Here is an 18,720-nt window from a genome sequence, read left to right as displayed (position 1 = left end):
GCACAGGGTTTTCAAATTAAAACATGAAAAATAATCTCACTACAGGTGTCTAAATATTACATGAATTACATGAATTCAGCTCTGGCAAGATGTGTCTTCCACATTCCTATAAAATAGCAAAAAGATTGTTCATATATTTTAAAAGATCAGTCACTTCTCTCTACCCTTTCATCCAGTTCAGTTTAAAACAAGAGAGGATGGATGTTTCATATCAGGGTAAGGGATTGTTTTATCACTTTTTCACTTTTTCGCATCTCCATCATTTGTGACAGAGATGGATGGTTGCTCTGCTTGTCTCTTCCTCGCTCTGTAGGGCCAGACAAAGTCTCCCTTTAGTCCCCAAGGACTGATTCTAAAATATCACACAAAGAAGCAACACTGAAGAGAGGATGGGCTGCATTAGCAAGGATTGTCCGTAAGTGGCGTTTCTCTCACCTGTGGAAATGATGAAGCAGTACAGGCAGCATGAGAATTGAAACTTTCTTCTCACTTTAGTAAAGGTGCCTTGTGATTTCAGGACTTTGATGAGAGTACCTTGTATTCCACTGATCTGATCTTTAAGTCCTACAAAGCCATTGTAGAACAAAAGGCTGGAGGTGTCACTGGTAACCTGTGCTCTTCCCATCACATGAAGTTATGGAGTGAGAATCAAAATAACTTTGGTTCCTGGTTTCCATCCACAAGTTTAATTCAGTATTTACACAAAACTCCTAATAGCAGCTATACAACCTATGCTATAGATGCTTCCAAGTTTTGGGAATATTTCAGATTTTTAAAGATGAAGTAAGAAGTGGTCTTAAAGCCACTTCTACATCTTGGGACTATTTTGATAGGGTATAACTGCTGCATGCCAGAAGAAAAAAAATCCAGAAAAGAAATATAGAAAAGTAGCATTCACAAAAAGAACTTCATCAAAAGTCAGGAAGCCATTAATTCAAGTCAAACTTGCTGCATGAGCCACTGTTTAAAACAAGTCACAGAAAATGTAGAATCACTAACAGGAAATCAAATGGCTGCTGTTTCAGTGTGTGTACTGGAAAAATGTGCATGTATAGAGATTAAATAAAATAAAACCCCACAGCTAAAGAAATGATTACTTAAATGATTACTTTTCTGTTTTCAAATTTTCAAGGGGAAGGAAAAGTGGAACAAGTGTAATTTCGCTTGGAACAATAGTGTTATTATTCTTCTTTAAAAGAACAAGCACAGCAAACAAACCACTGCTAGTACGCTTCCCTTTGTAGCCATACATTGTGATACAGCAACTAACTGCCCAGCTTTGGCTCACACCAGGGAGGAGTTTATGGGGCTGTGCCTGCCCTACAAAGGGAAAGCTCCACAGCTGTTTGTAGGAGGTTAGTGAGGACGACAGGCTCAGGTGGTTCAAGTTCCATTTAAATGACGATGACTCAACACAGCGATTTAAAACATGCAGACACTGTAGCGGACTTGTTGGAACAAGGCACTTGACAATGCAGTTTCCCTTTCAGAAACACGTTCAGGTGCAGGTTCTGGTTAAGCATCTGCCACTGATTTTTGAGTAAATCCTGATACCTGGATTCATGAGAATATCTTCTGTTGCTGGGTGCTTGGGTTGCAAATATCCTGTAAAGGGCAGCTTTGCTGTGGACAGGTTTGAAACAGACATGATTTGTATGTTCCAACAGTCCCTGCTAATAACCTGCTGTGTCAGCGTTTCTTGTGTGAGGATCTCAGAGCAACCAGTTCATTTCACAACCACCACCTGTGACGCTCATTGATATGCATATATTTGTATTTACTAGATCTACTTGTATTTAACAATGTTTATTCATATTTTTCAGGCAGGCCAAAAGAATCGCACAGATGTTTAATTTCTAAACAAACTGTTTGCTAACTGCAGATATTTTCATGTCCAAGCTATCAATTCGAGAGACTGTGGACGTGATTTTCAGACAAGTTGTGAGCAAGTCTTCTTGCTAAGGAATGTGAATGTCAGTTGTACCATCAAATGTCTTTTGCTAATCTGATTAACCAAAACTGTTTTCATAAATTAGGCACTGACCAGAGAGATGCTTCACCAAAAAAAGGTGCTTGAACTGGAGCAGTAAAGAGTGAGTAGGACTAGCACTAAAACACCTACATTGCCTCCTTGTATTGGTCTTCTAAGTGACTGTCGTCATTTCACTTTTTGAGTCATTTCACCTTTTGATGACAGTTTTCCCATCTGTGAAATAGAGATGCTGGTACTGACCTTGCTGGTAAAAAGATCTTTGAAACATATTGGAAAAGCAACCGTGACATTTAGGCAATATGAAGAGAAGAGCTCTGTGTTTACACCAGGCCCGGCATCACTTGTGCTGCAGCTCACAGCTGGAGTATGAGATATCAAAAGGACATATATGGATAATATTAGCAGATATCATGAATGCCTTCAACTCACTAGGTCTCAAAAAAATCCCTCAAGCTCAGGCAAATTCATTTTTCTCCTTGTGAAATGTAAATCTTCCCCACACAGAGGCATGAGGTTTCTCCTGTCTATGCAAATATATTTGGGCAACATCAGGTCCAGGAGACCTTACTGGATTGCAGGCTTACTTGGCTTGGTAGTCCTTTTGCTGGAAGCAAGTGTTTATCATACAAGTTGCCACTAGACATAAACATCCGAAAGACCTTTGGTCCTGCCTTAGCACAAGTTAAAGCTCTAGCCTAACCTGGCAATGCTGCTGTACAACAAAGACAAGCTGAAATAAATTCCCTACAGACACACAGAAAATGTGCTCCAGCTGTAACCCACCTCGTCTGCTTTCCACTCATGCCCTCAAACCCCATATTCCATGGTTTTAGACATCCATCATCCATTATCTGAAGAACAGATGAATTTACTGAAAAATTAAAGCAAATTAGTTCAGCAGATCACTGTTTTAGCAATGCCTCTCTTTTTTTCAGAAAGACTGCATTTGTGTGAAATCCTCTGCTGCTGAAAGATTCTCAAATATAAAACATTACTGCAAACTGAAAATTTTAAAATGACACCTTACCATCTTTAATCCCCATCAAGCATAAGTATAGGAAATTTTATTTATATAGGGAAAAAAAACCTTGAAGATATGTCTATAGTTAGGAAAAAAAGCTGAAATTACTCTGTCCCCAACAGCTTTTCTTGTTGGATTGAACCTCACCTATTAAAAGCTCTGTTTAAAATAACATTCACTAGATTTGACCAATTGTTATCACATTGCTACATTTTCTCTTTAATTTTAGCTTTAAAAGTGAAAGAATATAAGGAAAAATATGCTGGTTTGATTCAAATGTAGTTCAGATAAGAGAAAAAGAATTATGTTAAGAAATGCAGAAACATTTATTAGTCCACTTCTCAGAAATAGGGACTGGGACATTTGCGTAGAGAAGGGGTTGTTTGAATTAGGTTGCTTTTTGTGTTTTTTTTCTTTTTAAGCAGAAAACAATTGGCAGATTGGACATACAAAAATAAGCTTTTAAAAAAACCCAGCAGCATTCCTGACAACTCCTCCAGCCCAGGAAGTATTAAAGAGAGAGCTCATTATTGCCCCAGCTGTGGCTGAGGAGCCAATTTGAAACAGCTGTACTAAAAGCCCTCCTGAAATTGGCAGCTGGGTACACCCCAGGGAGCCTTCGACAAAGGTTTGGAGTGCAGCTTTATGAGTGTCTCAAGACTGTAGGCTATGGTTTGGGATTTTCTGTGATCCCAGGCGTCCGTCCTCAGTCCTCCAGGTAAGGAGCATGTCTTGTACTGTGCTGGGCACAGTAGTGGGAGGAGATTTGAACAGGGAGTTTTTTGACCTATCTGTATGGGGTTAGGTTTAAATAAGTAGCAATGTGTGAGTTTGAGTCCTAGAACTCTTCTCAAAGTTTTGTTGCAAATCCTGAGGAAGTTTTCTTTTGTCTCTTAGCTTCTCAAATTTTAGTAGCTTAAAACTCTCGTGTTGATTCTTTGTTGAGGTGTCCATGAGTGAAGGTGGGCAGCTGTGTATATGACCCAGTGAGACTGCTGCTGTGCTGCAGGGACCAACAAACACACCCACAATCACATGGGGGGTGACGGTGTACGGATTATTTCTGCATTAAGTGCAATCAGGTTGATGCTTTGTAAGTGGTCTAAGTCTTATGAATGTAGACAATTTTTAGGAGCTAAAAAACCCAGCACTTGACTTGATTAAGATCTCAACCATTGTGATTTGAAAGGGAAAGCTTTTTAGTGTGAAATGCTTAGTAGTGCTCTGACTTCATAGTACCTTATGTTACCTTGCTGTGCTTCTCAAACAGCCCTTTGTGGTCCTGGCATAAGGATAATGGGATTGTTCTAGGGAGCTGCTCAGGTTTACTGTCAGAGATGATTAAAAACAGCTAAACAGCTGGAACATGCATGTCCTGCTTTGCTGGTTTCGTAGGAGATGTACCATGTGCGTTTCCACAGCTGCATTTCCATCACATGCCTGAAGTCATTAATGTGTAGTAGGTTCTCCCAGAGCCTAAAGGTCCGTGGGGCATGGTAGCAAAGGCTCAGCTGGGGGCTGCAGCATGGGGTGGTGGGGGCACATGGGCAGCTCCTGCCTGTTGCACCAGGGAAGTGCTTGCAGGAGGGTCTGAGTGCAAGTCTGCATCAGAAGATTTGAGGGTGAGGAGAACGCCTGAAGCCTTAAGGGAGGGTACAAAAGGGGGAAAACCCTAAACCAAAAGCAACTTGAATGTCCAGTGTATGATTCTTGTGCTAAGACAGCGCACCATGCTGGGAGATTGATCCAAAACCAAGCAGTGCCAGGATACTTCCACTGACATGTTCAGAGGAGTGTGAAAAGGTCTATGGGAGAGGGAGCAAACTGGTAATATTAAAAGGTGATCACACCAATAGCAAAAAGAGCACAAATTCACTTCTCCTACCTTGCACTGATTGAATGAAGAAGCTGGGATGTTAGGTGGATAAAGTGGAGGAGTACTTGATCTTTAGTTTAAAGTCCACGTGTTTGGGGTTTTTTCCTAGTTTTTTTATTTTTCAAGTCCAATAAAAGACTCTGAAAAAAAAAGTGTGCCTGGGCCTGACAGCTGCATTTGATGATATAGTGTCCTTCATCCACTTATTTATATATAGTTATCTATTTTTTTAAGAAGTATGTTCTCCTGAGCTTCCTCCTCCCTTTTCCCACTAGGTTACATGACTGACACTTTCGCCATGACAAATCCATGAGTGTCTTAAAAATTTACCATGAAAACCCTGGAGCTTTAATTATTGTGCATTTACATAATTAGTGCAAATACATGCAATTACCATGTGTACCTACACAATTACCAGCTACAATGATGTAGTAACAATCCTTATTAAACTTTAGTGGGGGAGGGATGAATTGATTGTATGCACAAGCAACATCTGCACTACAGTCTTTCTTTTTCTTGCACTTATTTGAAATAGCCATGAGTGGTTGGGGGGGGGGGTTAATATGCTGAAAGCAGTGACATACAGAAAGTAGGTCAATAGGCTGTCCAAATTAGAGTTCTAGTGAGATGAAAATACAAGACATACTTCCAGCAATGTTTTCAGGATGCCATAGCTTCTGCAGTTAGTGCAACACTAACAAGTCTTGATTACCTATGGTTTAATTACCCAAATTGTGAGGTGACTGTGCTGCATCAGTAGCTATATCCTCTACCACATCTGTTGTTCACCTGAATAGAATTTCCAAATTTCTCTCACATCTGCACTCTTCCTCCAGTTACAAGTGTCAGCATGACTGGAGTCCTCGTGACATGCCCCTTGGCTGCTATGTCAAGCTGAATGTCTACTGCTGGGGAAAAAAGTGTTTCCAAATTACTTAATTATATTATTTATCTTAATTAATCTTTGAATTATGATGAGGGGAATTTCAGCTCATGAATGCTTTTTCTTGCAAAACACATGCTTCCTTTATTATAGAAAGTATTTAACATAAATATCCCAAGCACTAGAAAGCCCGCTAATTCCATAGCTCTCTGGGCTCCTCTGTTCTCTAGGAATTTGAGTGGCCTTCTACTTTCCTTGGCTCACATACAAAAAAATACAGCAAATGATGCATTAGGGACCACACCTCTTCCTGTTGTGTTCGGTTTTGCACTTATTCTCCTATTCAGCTGTAAGGAATTTGTTGCCTGTGGTACTTTACCAAGAGAGCCTTATTACGAAATTCTTCACTGCTCCTTCTGCCCTATGCAGTCCCCCAGAATAGGAAAGAAAATAATCTGCTGCTTTTTTTGTTTTGTTTCCTACACTTCATGGACCACAGATCAAGCCTTCATGGTCTTTTGTGCCACTTGCACATATGCCTCTGGAGAGTACAGCCACATGGAAGAGAGTGGGTTTTGGTATGGTTTTTCACCTCTTCTTAGTAGAAAACCATACTGTTTGTTAGGGCAGTGAAAAATGGAGAGGCTAATTGTTGCTGCTAAATGCAATAAAGTAATACTTTGGGCTCTCAGGCATATTTTTATGACCAATATGGCAGTTAGTGAATAAAATCCCAAGCTCCAGAACATTTACGTATGTAAACAACTTATGGATATTTATACTTTTTTTTTTTCTTTTTCTGAAATTGTATTAACCATCCCTTGTGGTATTAAATACAGTTGGTTAGGGGAAAAAATAGATTATGCTGCATGCTAAATTGGAGGACCCATTGAGAATCCAGTCCTAAGCATGTTTAAAGCTACATTTGATTTAGCATGACTAGCTGTGTTATAACACATTACAGTGTCTCAGCAAGCTCTGTCTGATAGGAAGCAGTTCTCACTGTCTTGAGAGCAACATCTTATTTTACTGTTGTTTGCTCTCCTTTCACGTTGTCAGCCCAGCTAGTTTAGACTGAAATCTTTCACAGACACTCAGACCAGAGCTGAACCCAAGTTCTCCACTTGGTGCTGGTGTTATTTGCCATCTCTGTCTCTCAACTGCAACACATAAAAACTGAAAACAAGGGGAAAAACAGAAGTCCACCTTTGACTGCGACATTCATGTTCTACACATGGTTTGATTTGTTGTTCTTTAAATCTCATTAACTTTTTCCATTAAAATTAAGTGAGGCTAAAAGAAGACCTGCTTCCTGACAAAATCTGGCAGTAGGTAGGCAGATGATAGAAAGAGTAGTATTTCCTCTGCCATCTATGAAATGGCAATCCATACCATGGGCATCTCAGTTAACACACCAAGTGAAGTGCTCTCAAGGTAGCTACAGGCATGTTGGGGTACAATAAGGTTATCTGTTTTATATGGAGCAGATTAAAAATAAGGTCCTGATGTTTGTGGTCATTCAAAATCCTCAGGTATTTTTTTTTTTGTATGATGTTGTGCATTTCATGCTGGCCATATTCCTGCTTTGCTAATTATATTCTGCTCAAATACATTCCCTTGAATTTCAACTTAGACTAAGGTCTTGTTTTCTTTTTCACTTTCCCTCCTGAAACTGTAATAATGTAGTTTGGAAAGCATTTAAAAACAACAGAAGTGACTACAGTCCCTATTTACCAGTCTCAGTTGGGATGCCTATAAATTATTTGCTTTAAAGGCAAGGCTTGGATGAGTCAAGTGACTTCAGCCCAGACCAAATTTTGATTTGAGATTTCTCAAACTGGAGACATGCTTGGTTCTTGGATTTGGCTCTAACAGGGCAGAGTCTTTATCTTCTTAAGAAGGCAAGCTTGCATGTTCACGGGTACCTAATGTTTATGCCCCCATAAAAGCATCCTTTTGGCAGTATATAAATCACATGTTTACAATGTTCCATTTCCTCAGCTCACATACTTTAAGTTCCTTTTCAGTATGTTACACATGGCATGCCTTCTCTTCCTATACTTTCCTTCCCTTGTTTTTTGTTTTTAAGCTGTAATTTTGACTCTTGAAGGCATACATTCTGGTTTTCAGTATTTTCTTCCTATGTAATTTTAATGGCTTTATTCTCTTTGTTAAGCTAGTCAAATCCCCATTTAATCTAGCCTGGTGCATGTGAGAGCTGAGGACAATGCTATAAACTGTAGCTCTGATCCTTCTCAGAGTATACCCCATGCATAACTGAGGTATGGGTACAAAGTTACTCAGCAGTCAGAGTTATTTGGGGCTTGCTGAGTGGGCTTGCAAGACTTGGACGTTTGTTGAGTGTGTGACCTCACTGTGACACCCCATAGAGCTCCTAGGTGAGTTTTGGAGTACAGAGAACAGTTTGCAGAAGACTGGTGTAAGTAGTGGCCTGGTTCAGAAAGAATGGCTGTAAAAAGGACGTGTCAATGAAAATTCCCATAAAAGACAACATGTGTATCCTTAGTGGCTAAAAAATGTCTCATTGATGCTCCTTGTCTTACCTGTCACACAGAAGGTCCTTTGGAGGAATCCAGTCCCTCATTTGAGTCACAAATGGTGCTGTGACTTAGGCAGTATATGTTGAGGAGGACCAAAGCATGAAATTTAAGACAATATGCAAATGTTTTCAAGCCTCAAAAGAAAAAGGGACGAGAAAAAAGAAAAAGTCTGAACCTCCAGCTACTTTCTTCTTCATGTCTTGTAATTGTTTTCAGTTTGTTTTTTTCAGTAAAATTGTTTACTTTTTCCTCCAGGACTCCAGTTGCATAACTGCAAATTTCCTTAATGTCTTTGCATAGCAATTTCATCTCTAATTTATGAATTCAAATAAACCCTGTTTTCTTTCCCACACTATTAACGAAAAGACAAAAATGGACATAGTATCAGTTTTTCATGTGTGTGATGTAATGTGTACAGCCTGACTGCAGCTTCACTGAAAGTTAATCTCACTTTCACACAGGTGTAATTTTACTGCATCCAGTAGTACTCCTGGCATTCTTTGCTGCTGCTATATCAGAAAGACTCGCTAAACTTCAACATAACTATTGATCAGAGTAAGCATTTGCTTAAGCTAAGCCTGTGGGTTATGATGGAAGAGCAGATCAGAGATTTGTGCTGATGGATGAATAGCTCCATGAGGGCTCAGAAGATTTCTAAATGTGTGTACCTGGGGAGCTTCAGCTGGTTTGGTGCCACGAGTGTGAGTGTAGCAAACTGCTACCAGAAAAGCAATGCTGATGTCAGCCCCTGTTATGAAATTGGCACTGATCCCAGGCAGTTTTTTGTGCGTACTGTTCACCTGCAGTCCATGTTGGGCTTACTTGAGCGAGTTCTTAACCTAGGGAGCCTGGTTGTGGCACCCAATAGCTCAGTGTGGATTTGGGATCTAAGCACTCACTCCTTCCCTTTGGCCTCCATGGTCTGCACTAAATCCTACGCTTCAAAAAAAGCTGCATTGACAGCAGTTACCTGATAAAATTTGTATACACAAGTAACCTGGGTATGTCTAGACACAATGTCTACATGCCATCTCAATCAATTTCATTTTCATTATGGTACAGGATGAATTATGATAGGAGCAAAACCTAATTTGAACTGCGCTGAAGAGGGTTAGGGGAGGTGATATTCTGGTTTCCCATACAATCCTCTGGAGGAAAGAGTTCAGATCTGTCTTAGGTTATGTAACAGAAATGAGGTTTGCAGATTTGGTCTAATCCCTCATGGACAGGCCCACCACAGAGTATGGAATAATGTGGATAACTGTCTGTCTGCCTGCTTGCTGACGGCTTTGCTACTGCAGCAGCAGAATGCTGTTAAGCCAGGATCCCAGATCAGGCACTGAGGCTTGTGCAGCCTCTGTTTTAAAAGCTGTTCCAAGAACTCTTGGTCTCAGAATTGTTGAGAACATGAAGAGCAGCCTGGTCTCTTAGAACAAACAAAAAGGGCCTGATCCTTTGTCATTTTGTGAATACTGTTTTTGCTTTGCTCTGACATTGCAACAGAGTTGCACAATTAGGCTGATCAGCCTAATTGAGGACTTTGTTTGAAGGGGTGTTCTTGGGGCAACACTGAATACCCTAAGCCAACCCTGCCATACATGTAAACTCCTAACTCTTTTTTGCAGTCCAACTGACCAGTCTACCCTTTATGCCACAGCAGGCAATTGGCAGTGAATTGGAGCAGCTATAAAAGTTCTTTGTAGTGGATTTGCCTGGTCCCTGGCTGAAGAAAAGAACATGCAGTAGTGGCACCTTTCTCAATTCATGAATCATATCAGAAAGGTCAGAGAAAACTAAGGCCCTCCTAATCCTGGGGGAATTAATTTACTTTAATTTACAAACTGACAAATACACTAGATAAACTGCTGCAACCACTTTTGGGGCAAAACTTCGCAGGTGACCAACACATCCTATAGAGGAAATGGGGAATGTCTCCTGCGACTGTAGAGGTGAAGGGGTCTGTGTGGGCAGGTGTAGCAGTTGGGATCTGGCCATGACACCACTTAACACATGCTCTCACTGCAGTGCTGGCGGAGCTCGAATGACTGCAAGTGGCAAAGTCTGCTAGGGTTGCACATCCCCTCTGGACAGGTATCACTTCCAACCCCTTTGGTGCCTCTGAACAGTGTGTGGCAAACCCCGATTTAGTAGAGGCAGGTTCAGAGGGCACAATGGCACCTGCTAAATCACTACAATGATTTCCTGCAAGACCTTTATTTTCCTAGCCACGTACTGTATTGATCAGGCGACTTGGTTGCTGAAAGAAGGCAGGGTGATGCGGCTGGTAAATCCTGCATGATGTGCTCATGTGGAACACAGTCTGAAGAAAAACTACAAAAAGCTTGAAAAAGTAAATATGTGTTTACCAATTTGTTTTCAGCCTGGATGGTATCAGTGGAAGTTGTGCTTAAATACAGTGGACAGGCCCTGTAACCTTGTAATGGTGCTGCTGCACAAAGATTTAATTTTCTGATCTTCTATTTCTCTCAGATGGTTTCAAGCAATAAAACACCAAAACCTACTGCTTTGACTTTGTCCATGTCCAAGACATAAGTTTTGACACCTTAAAAAGATATTAAATTCGATGCCTTAAAAAGATATTAATTGCAAATGAATTCTTAAGGTATGATGTCCTGACGTCTGTGTGACTATCAGATTACTATATTGCTACAGTGCCCTTTTTGGTTACCTAAAAAGCTGGCCTTTTTCTGCGCCTGTTTTAATCACGCATATCAAATACAGTGCAGGAGTGAAATCGGCTGCATTGACTGGACAGTAGCCGCTGTTTAAGTCTGTGGACTACAGGTTACAATCACGGGGGCCGGTGTGGCCCGGGGAGGAGGGCAGCGCACCGTGACACGGGAGAGGCGAGGGGTCAGTGAGGGAGCAGAAGCCGAACTGGCTGGAAGCGCTCAGGTTCTGGCCCCCACGGGCCTGGACATTTGGCGAAAACACTCCCGTGACGGCTAACGCGGCTCGTACGTGCGGCCAGGGCAGCGGGCCCTTAGGCCGCGCAGCCCGTCCCGCACCACTGCCGGCGGCCCGCCCTGCCCCGCACCGCCGCGGAGAGCTGCGGCCCGGCCCGGCGGCGCCCGAGCGCTCCCGCCCCGGCGGCCGCCGCGTCTTCCGGGCAGCTGAAGGCAGCGATTAGGGCGGCGGAGGCCGCGCGGGTGGGAGGGAAGGAGCCGTGAGACGGAGAATCACCTCCGCTCCGCGTCCGGGCGGGCAATGTCAGCGGGACCCGTCGGCGGCCGGGGTTGCAGAGCGGGGGGCCCAGTATATGCACCCCCTCCCTTCCATCCCCCGGGCCGGCGGCGGGGGCCCCTGGCAGCGCCCCGTGCGCCTTTAAGGGGCGGCGGGCGGGCGGGCTGGCAGCGGCATTGTTCCCTGACGTCACCGCAGCCTGTGCGGCGGCGGCGGCGGCGGCTGCTCTCAAACTTGCCTTTGTTATTCGGAGCTCCCCGGCTGACACCGCGGCCGCTCGCAAAACGCGGAGCCGGAGCCCGCCGGAGCGGCGGGACGCGCCGCCCGCCACCGGCTGCCCACCCCCTCCGGGGCACTGCCCGCCCGGGGCTTCCCCCGCAGCGCTGCCGGAGCGCGCGGCCGCCGCTCTGTCTCCGCGCCGGGGGCGGTGGCGGGCGAAGCGTCCGCAGGACCCCTCCGCGCCCCGAGGCGATCGGGGGGTGGCTGGAGGCAGAGGGAGAACGGCAGGAAGAGGGGTCTTTTTTCTGGGGAAGTCACGAAGGCGTAAATGAGCGGGGCGGGGGCCGCGCCGGGGGCACTGCCCCCGGGGGTCGGGCGGGCGGTGCAGCCCCGCTGCCGCCGACCCCGCGCAAATCAGCGCGTCCAGCGGCGGCGGACGGGGGCAGCCCCGCGGGGGGACTGGCGGGGACAGCGGCGGTAGCGCTCCGTTCCGTCGGCGCGCAGCAGAAAAAAAAAAATTAAAAAAAATAGACAATCTTCTCCTTTCCCCGAGCGATCCGACATCCCTTTACAGTCCCGATCGTTCTCCTCCTCCAACAACAAGACGAATGTGACCAGCGAGAAGCTACACAGTGCTGTTTAAATTGCTTATCTTAATTGCATAATCTAACAAGCCCCGTTGGAGCAGGGATGAATATATTAGGCTTATTAACAACTCATCATAAAATATTGATTGTCCTGGAAGTGTTTTATCAAGGGGAAGAGAAGTCGAGGGAGATGTTTTTTAGCAGACTGGTGCTCGTCAGACAAGGACGGTTTTTCTTATTTTCTCCCTGGAAATCGGGCTAGATTTCCTAAGGAGCACAGGGGAAGAAAAAACAGCGAAAAAAAAACACGCCCTATTGTTAGCGCCGGGGGCCGCGCTCCGGGCGGCGGGGGGGCCCCGGCCCCTGACCGCCCCCCGCCCTCGGCGGGGCCGCCTCCTGGGTCCGCCCCGCCGGGCACCGCCGCCCGCCCGGTTTCCCCGGCTGAGCGGGGACCCCTGGGAGAACCCCGCTCCTACCTGGGTGGCGGGAGCTCCGGGCTCTGAAAATAACAGCGGCCCCGAGACTGGCGGTGGTGGCAATAAATGGAGGGGGGTGGGGGGCTAAAGTGCAATAACGGAGCAGCAGGATGTCTCGGCGTTCCCGTGTAATCCCCCTGCCCGCCCGGTAGTTCCTTCCATGCTCGTAAAAATTCTCTCGTGAAGACGACAGAGACGGAGACACCTCATGCTTGAGAGTGTGTTGGGTCCAGGGTGGTTTTCCCCTATTTAATAATACAAAAACACCGAAGGGAGTATAGATATTCTCCAGCTTTCAGGTTCCAGAGTGGAAGGGTTTCCGAGTGCCTGGTATTCAGGAAGATTAAAACGAGAATCCCCGCCTTAAAAGACACTGTAAGACAATATTTGTATTTAACTCGTATCTGAGATTTTTAACTTGGTGTGATTTGGGGGTGTGTGTGTGTTGCGGGGGGAGAGGGGAAGGGAGAGGGCGAAGGGAAGAACATCCCTGTAGGAGGCAGCTCCCTTTCAGATAGGAATCTGGGACAGATTTTGCCAGCAGCCACAAAGCATGGCCCTTTGGTAATAGAATAGCCAATGTAATTTGACACTTCAACTTGCTGTGCTCTCTGCTAGTTGATTCACTTACTCACCCACTAACATTGAGCTCCTTTTCACTGTCTGTGGGCAAGGGGAAAAAAAAAAGGGGGGGGGGGGAAGGAAGAAAAAAGAAAGCAGGGGGAGAAGGAAGAAAGGAGGGGAATAAACAAAATTATATATTTAAAAATACCCGAGTAGAGCTGCAAATCAGTTGGGGAAAGAGGATTTTGCCTGCCTTCTTCCTTATTATTTTGCTGCTGCAAGGCTGCTTTGCAATCCGTAGGTAAGTTTCGCGTCTATTTGCGCTCCCTGCTCGCACCTCCCCGTTCGCGGCCGGGCAGGGGTTGCGTCTCGGCGGAGCAGAAACAATGGAGCGGCCACGCTGGGGAAATAGGTGTACAGGGAGAAAAAAAAACCAAAAAACCCAACATATTTATTCTGCAAGGGGAGAAAATGTGTGGAGACTTCTTAAAGGGGCAGGCTGTTCCCGGCGAGGGCGCGGGGCGAGGGCGGGCGAGGAGCTGCGGAGCCGGGCCCGGCGGAGGGGAAGCGGCTCTACTGGGCAATGCCCTTCCCGGGCCGGCCGCAGGGTCGCGGAGGGACCCGGCCCGGGGCGAACTTGGAGCAGCCGCGGCGTGAGGCGGGCGGGCGTCGGAGCCGCCGCAAGCACAAAGGGGGCTGCGGGGGCCGGGGCGGCGGCTGCCCCCGGCCGGGGCGAGCGCCGTCGGGGCGGGCTGGAGCCCCGCAGCGGGGCCGGGGCTGCGGCTCGGGGCGTGCGTGCCCGGCCGGCTGTGTGTGCGTGCCCGGCCGCCCGTGCGGGGCTCGGGAGACGCGTGGGGAAGCTTGCGCCTGTTCTTCGGGCTCCGGGAAGCTTGCCTGGGTGTAAATTCCTTGTGTCTGGGTTTTGAGAGCCAGTTGGGACCTGGGCCTCTCTCGCCAGGCAGGAGGAAGGAGCAGCCCCCCTCTCTCTCCCTCTTCCCCTCCCTCCCCCCGGTGCATCTGTCCAGGAAGCCGCTGGGCGGAGGGGAGGGGGCGCGGGGGCAGAGGGCCGGGGGTGCCCTGCCCGGCCCGACCCGGCCGGAGCTCGCCCGCCTTTGTGCGAGGGGAGCGGGGGAAGCGCTTCCAGGGGCGGCCGGCGGAGCTGCTCGCGGGGAGAGGGGGAATGGCAGCCAGTTAAAAGACACTTCAGGAATGTAAACATAAAAATAGGAGCCATCCAGCCACGCTCTTGTCCCCCGCACCCCCCCGCGGGGCTCGGGATAGCACTCTGGGCTGGCGCGGTAGCGGGGAAGGAGTACGGCAGCCTGAGACAGGGGGAGGAAGTTGTTACTATAATCGGGGTTTTAGACTGTAAACTTTGTTTTGCACGTGTAAAGTTTAATTTCGGTGCCGCCTCGGAGGCTGCGATGGAGACACGGGGCGGCGCCTCGGGGGTGTCCCTCCGAGCGCAGCCCCCATCACCGTCCGTGCTAAAGGTGGAACCTGCCCGGCCGTGGCAGCGGGACCCCCGCATCGCCGCTTTTGTCTGGGGTTGCCGGGGTCCCGCTCACCAGCCCCGGCAGCTGCACGAGCTGGTGCAAATTGTACTGGCTGTATCGTCAGTTTATCGAGACCGAAGCAAACTTAAGGCATAGCTCTGCTCTGTCGTACGATCGTGCGCGGTGTGTATTTTTGTGCTTCAGTTAATAATCTGCAAACGGCTTAATGGCTCTGTAGTGCCAGAGGAATTGGTTTTCTCCATTTACTTCAGCAGGCCTGAGTGAAGCTGGTGCTCTGACTGCTTTTTTCAATGCATTGACACGAGAGAAGAGGATTTAACTTGGCAGCCTGAACAAATGCTCTATCAAAGGTTTCCTAAGAGACAGTAGGAGTGCTGGGGTGATGAATGACCTGGGGTAGTTTTAGGGTGCTACCTATGCAAGCTTTCTTTTAAATATGAAATGGCCATTTAGGGCTCTGAATAAAACTGCACATCAGAAAGGCGACAGGCTTATAAAATTTAAAAGGGCAAAAGCCCATTAATGCTGTGGCAAAGCTTTGGCTCCCAGCTCTGGTTGAGTCGTTCCAACTGCCGTGAAGTGCCAAAGCTTTTAAGGAATCTTTAGCAACAGCTTCTCTCTAGCTGTGGAACGGACCTTGGCCTTGCACACTGGAAGTTTAATGGTGCAGCCTCCCAGGCAGGGGAGGAAAGGCGAGGGCAGGTGTGAGGGCACTGGGCATAACCAAGGGGTGAAGCAAAATCAGGAGGGGAAGAAAAAAAACCTGTATGCTGGAATGTATGCCTAAAACTACTTACTGGTGGGAACCTGTTCAGGTCACAATACTGGGCAGTAACATGGCACAACGGTAACTCAAAAATATTACTGGCACTAGCAGAAAAGTTTCACAAAGGAATACAGCAAAGATAAACACCTTTGGGAGACGGATCCCTCTGACAAACATAGTTGGTCTCGGATTCGGAGCTCCATTTCCTTCTCTTGACTGGGGAAAATGTACTATGGCATCAATCTTCTCTTGGCGGGGCCTGGTGCAGGTCTGTCTGTGAGTGCCAGAAGACTCACTCTGACCTTTCTCTGTTCCAAGCTGAGGATGTTGAAACACCAGCCATCAAACAAAAGAGACATTGAAAGCAAGATCTGCAATGGAGCACGTGTGACTTTGAGGCTAGCTGAGTGCATTTGGTGGCCGTTTTCCTCAGAGTTTGGGGTGGGGAGGAGGAGAAAGAAAAGGTCGCTTATTTTTACAATGAGGCTATGGAAAATCTGACTTGAAATTCCCTAAATATCCCATAGTCAAGTACTTTTTTTCTTTTTATCTTTTTTAATGTTGTCCTAAAGCGCCTTGATTTCTGGTCTTTTTACATATGTATCTATAATTGCTACATTACATGAGGAGGATTATTTTTCCCCATGGGTGCAAGGAGGACCAGGAATTTTGCAGAATCCACTGCATTAAAAAGAGAAAGAAGCTTAAAAAAAAAAAGTGTCTTTAGGATTATGTTTTAAAACAATGAAGAATATCCTGGGATTGAATTGACAGATTGTGATTTTTATCTACTCAAGATAACTCTACCTCGAAAGGTGGCTGATTTCAAGATTATTCTGTAAATTGTAATTGAAATTTACTTTGGGCTTTCTGAATTTAAAAAGAACGCCCTTGGGACCAGTTGATATAGGTATCTAACCTGCCAATTACATTCATGTCAACATGGACAGATGCTTTTATTGTTTGCATTGTTTACAGTTCACAATACCTTAAATAAACGTTGATCATGATTAGAAACAATAATTGAGTCTGTGGCAAAGGATCAATGAAAACTTTGTTTCAGGAAAGAAGTGAGTTGCTGTGTATATGTATAGAGAATGTTTTGTGCTCTCTGACATGAAATAAAACTGTGATCTTAGCATGGCGTACAGTTGTGTTTTTAGAATATTTTAAGAAACCCACAAAAGATAATGGATCAGTTTCTGCAACATCTGAATGATTTCTCCTGTACAAAGAGTGGAAAGGCAAGGCTCTGTAGCATAGTTCCATTCATAACTTTTCTTGGGAGTTGCTTGCCCTTTGCCCCAAATCTCTTCCACTTTTATGGGCTCCAAAGGTTTTCTTGGAAAAAAAAAAACAAACCAGAACCAAACCAACACCCCAAACCCTCATGGATGGCAGTACATCACTGATACTATAGTTGGAGACAATGTTGGCTGTTCTTTAGCAACTTGATGTTTGTAGTAGCAGACTGGAAAGCCTGGTTTCTCTCCTGAAAAGGAAGAAAAAGAGATCTGAGAAAGGAAAAAGAGTTGGAATTCCTTTTGCCTTCCACAGTGTTGTTGATAGGTTCCAGAACAACAGGGATCTAGCCTTTTTGACACAGAAGACAATGTGACTATGAGAAATGGAGGTAGTGGCTGGTCAGGAACTCGTGGTGCCTGCTGTGCTGCTCTAACAACGTGGGTGATCAAATGCTGCAGGAGGCGTGAGCTTGGATTGTTATGGCTTTACCTGGGAAGCCTGTTTCTCATAAATAAGTAGGACTGCAGTTAATGCCTGTGGTAGCAAATTTGACCACTATGCAATTGGCTGATTTGTTCACTCCTAGTTAGGCCAATTTTTGTGAAATCCTATCCTGTATTACAGCAAAGCAGCAAGAATATTGCTGAAGCGTTTGGAGTTAGTTTATACTTGTTCCTGTCAACTGCCTGTTGTGGGACAAGCAACACAATCTCTCTTTATCCATTTAGGTGTGTTTTATGGGAAAACACAGTAAACAACACATCAGTATAGACCACCACAGACAGACCTCCTGCTCAGATACTGTATATTTTCCTTACGCTCAATTCATGTCTTCACTCAAAGTGTATGTAAGCCTTCCTGCTGATGACAAGTTGAGGCTTTCAGTGGTATTAGAAAATTTCTGCTTTAAAATGCTGTCTTTGGCTTAAAAGGTTGTTTTGCCATATTGATTTCCTCCTCCCCCCTTCTTACTATAAAGCAGAAAATTCTTATGTAGCAATTTTCAATTCTTTATTTCCATTGGGTTTCACGTGATCATTAACGTTCAGCTTGGCTAATGTTAGAATATTTTAAAGAGAATATAGGCTGCTAGGGAAATATCCAGGCAGTGGGTTGTAATGGATCTCCACAGCTAAACTGTTGGAGGCAGTAGTGTATTATGAGAGTAGGAGATGGCCTTACACTTGTTACATGTTATTTTTGGTTCTAATAGTTTAAGATACACTGAAGTCTACATTGCCTGCAAAGATGAAGTTTCCTGGCTTCAGTGCAGTGCCTCTGCCCTTCCCTTTATGGAGCAGGACAGATTTCTATGGGTATTAGGTATCCAGTAGAAAAAGCAAAGTTGTTCGTAGACAGACAAAATCACTTTCAATCTAAATTCTCCTGTAAGTGTCAATAGAAATTAAGTTACTCCACAGGGAATGACTCATTCTTTAAAAGAACTTGCTCTTCTGAAGGCTCACATAGGTGATCACTCATTCTGGAATACCTCTAGTTTCCTTCAGTTGCTTATACATTTTAGTTCTGCAGCAGAGGACAGAGGAAGTAATTTTTACTCCTGTAGTGAATGCTGTTACAACCAAGCAATACTTTCCAGTGGGTGATGGTTGATGCATTTTTAAATAAGGTTTAGGATCTAGTGAAATATCTAAGCTTGAAAAGAGACTTCTGTCCTTTACATGGATAATTCAATAGATCAAGCTGGTTTGTATTTTGTCTAGTGTACTAGTATTGGGGTAGTCACATACAAGCTATCACATTAACATTCAATTAACATAAATGTGGGAAGCATATCCTCTGGTTGG

General features: G+C 45.4%; 1 protein-coding gene across 4 annotated transcripts in view; it reads left to right on the top strand.

Moving 5' to 3' along the window:
* Positions 1–13,516: 13,516 nt before the first annotated feature.
* ZMIZ1 (zinc finger MIZ-type containing 1) overlaps positions 13,517–18,720 on the top strand; it is a 343,883-nt gene continuing 338,679 nt past the window's right edge. For all 4 annotated transcript variants that reach the window (XM_082286136.1, XM_082286134.1, XM_082286135.1 and 1 more), the window contains exon 1: positions 13,517–13,685. The gene's annotated coding sequence lies outside the window, so the exon portion shown is untranslated. The remainder of the gene's footprint in view (positions 13,686–18,720) is intronic.

This window comes from Coloeus monedula (genome assembly GCF_965178545.1).
Source record: "Coloeus monedula genome assembly, chromosome: 8".
Classification (NCBI taxonomy): domain Eukaryota; kingdom Metazoa; phylum Chordata; class Aves; order Passeriformes; family Corvidae; genus Coloeus; species Coloeus monedula.
The sequence above is the reverse complement of the archived record's forward strand: the minus strand, read 5'-3'. Positions and strand labels throughout refer to the sequence as shown.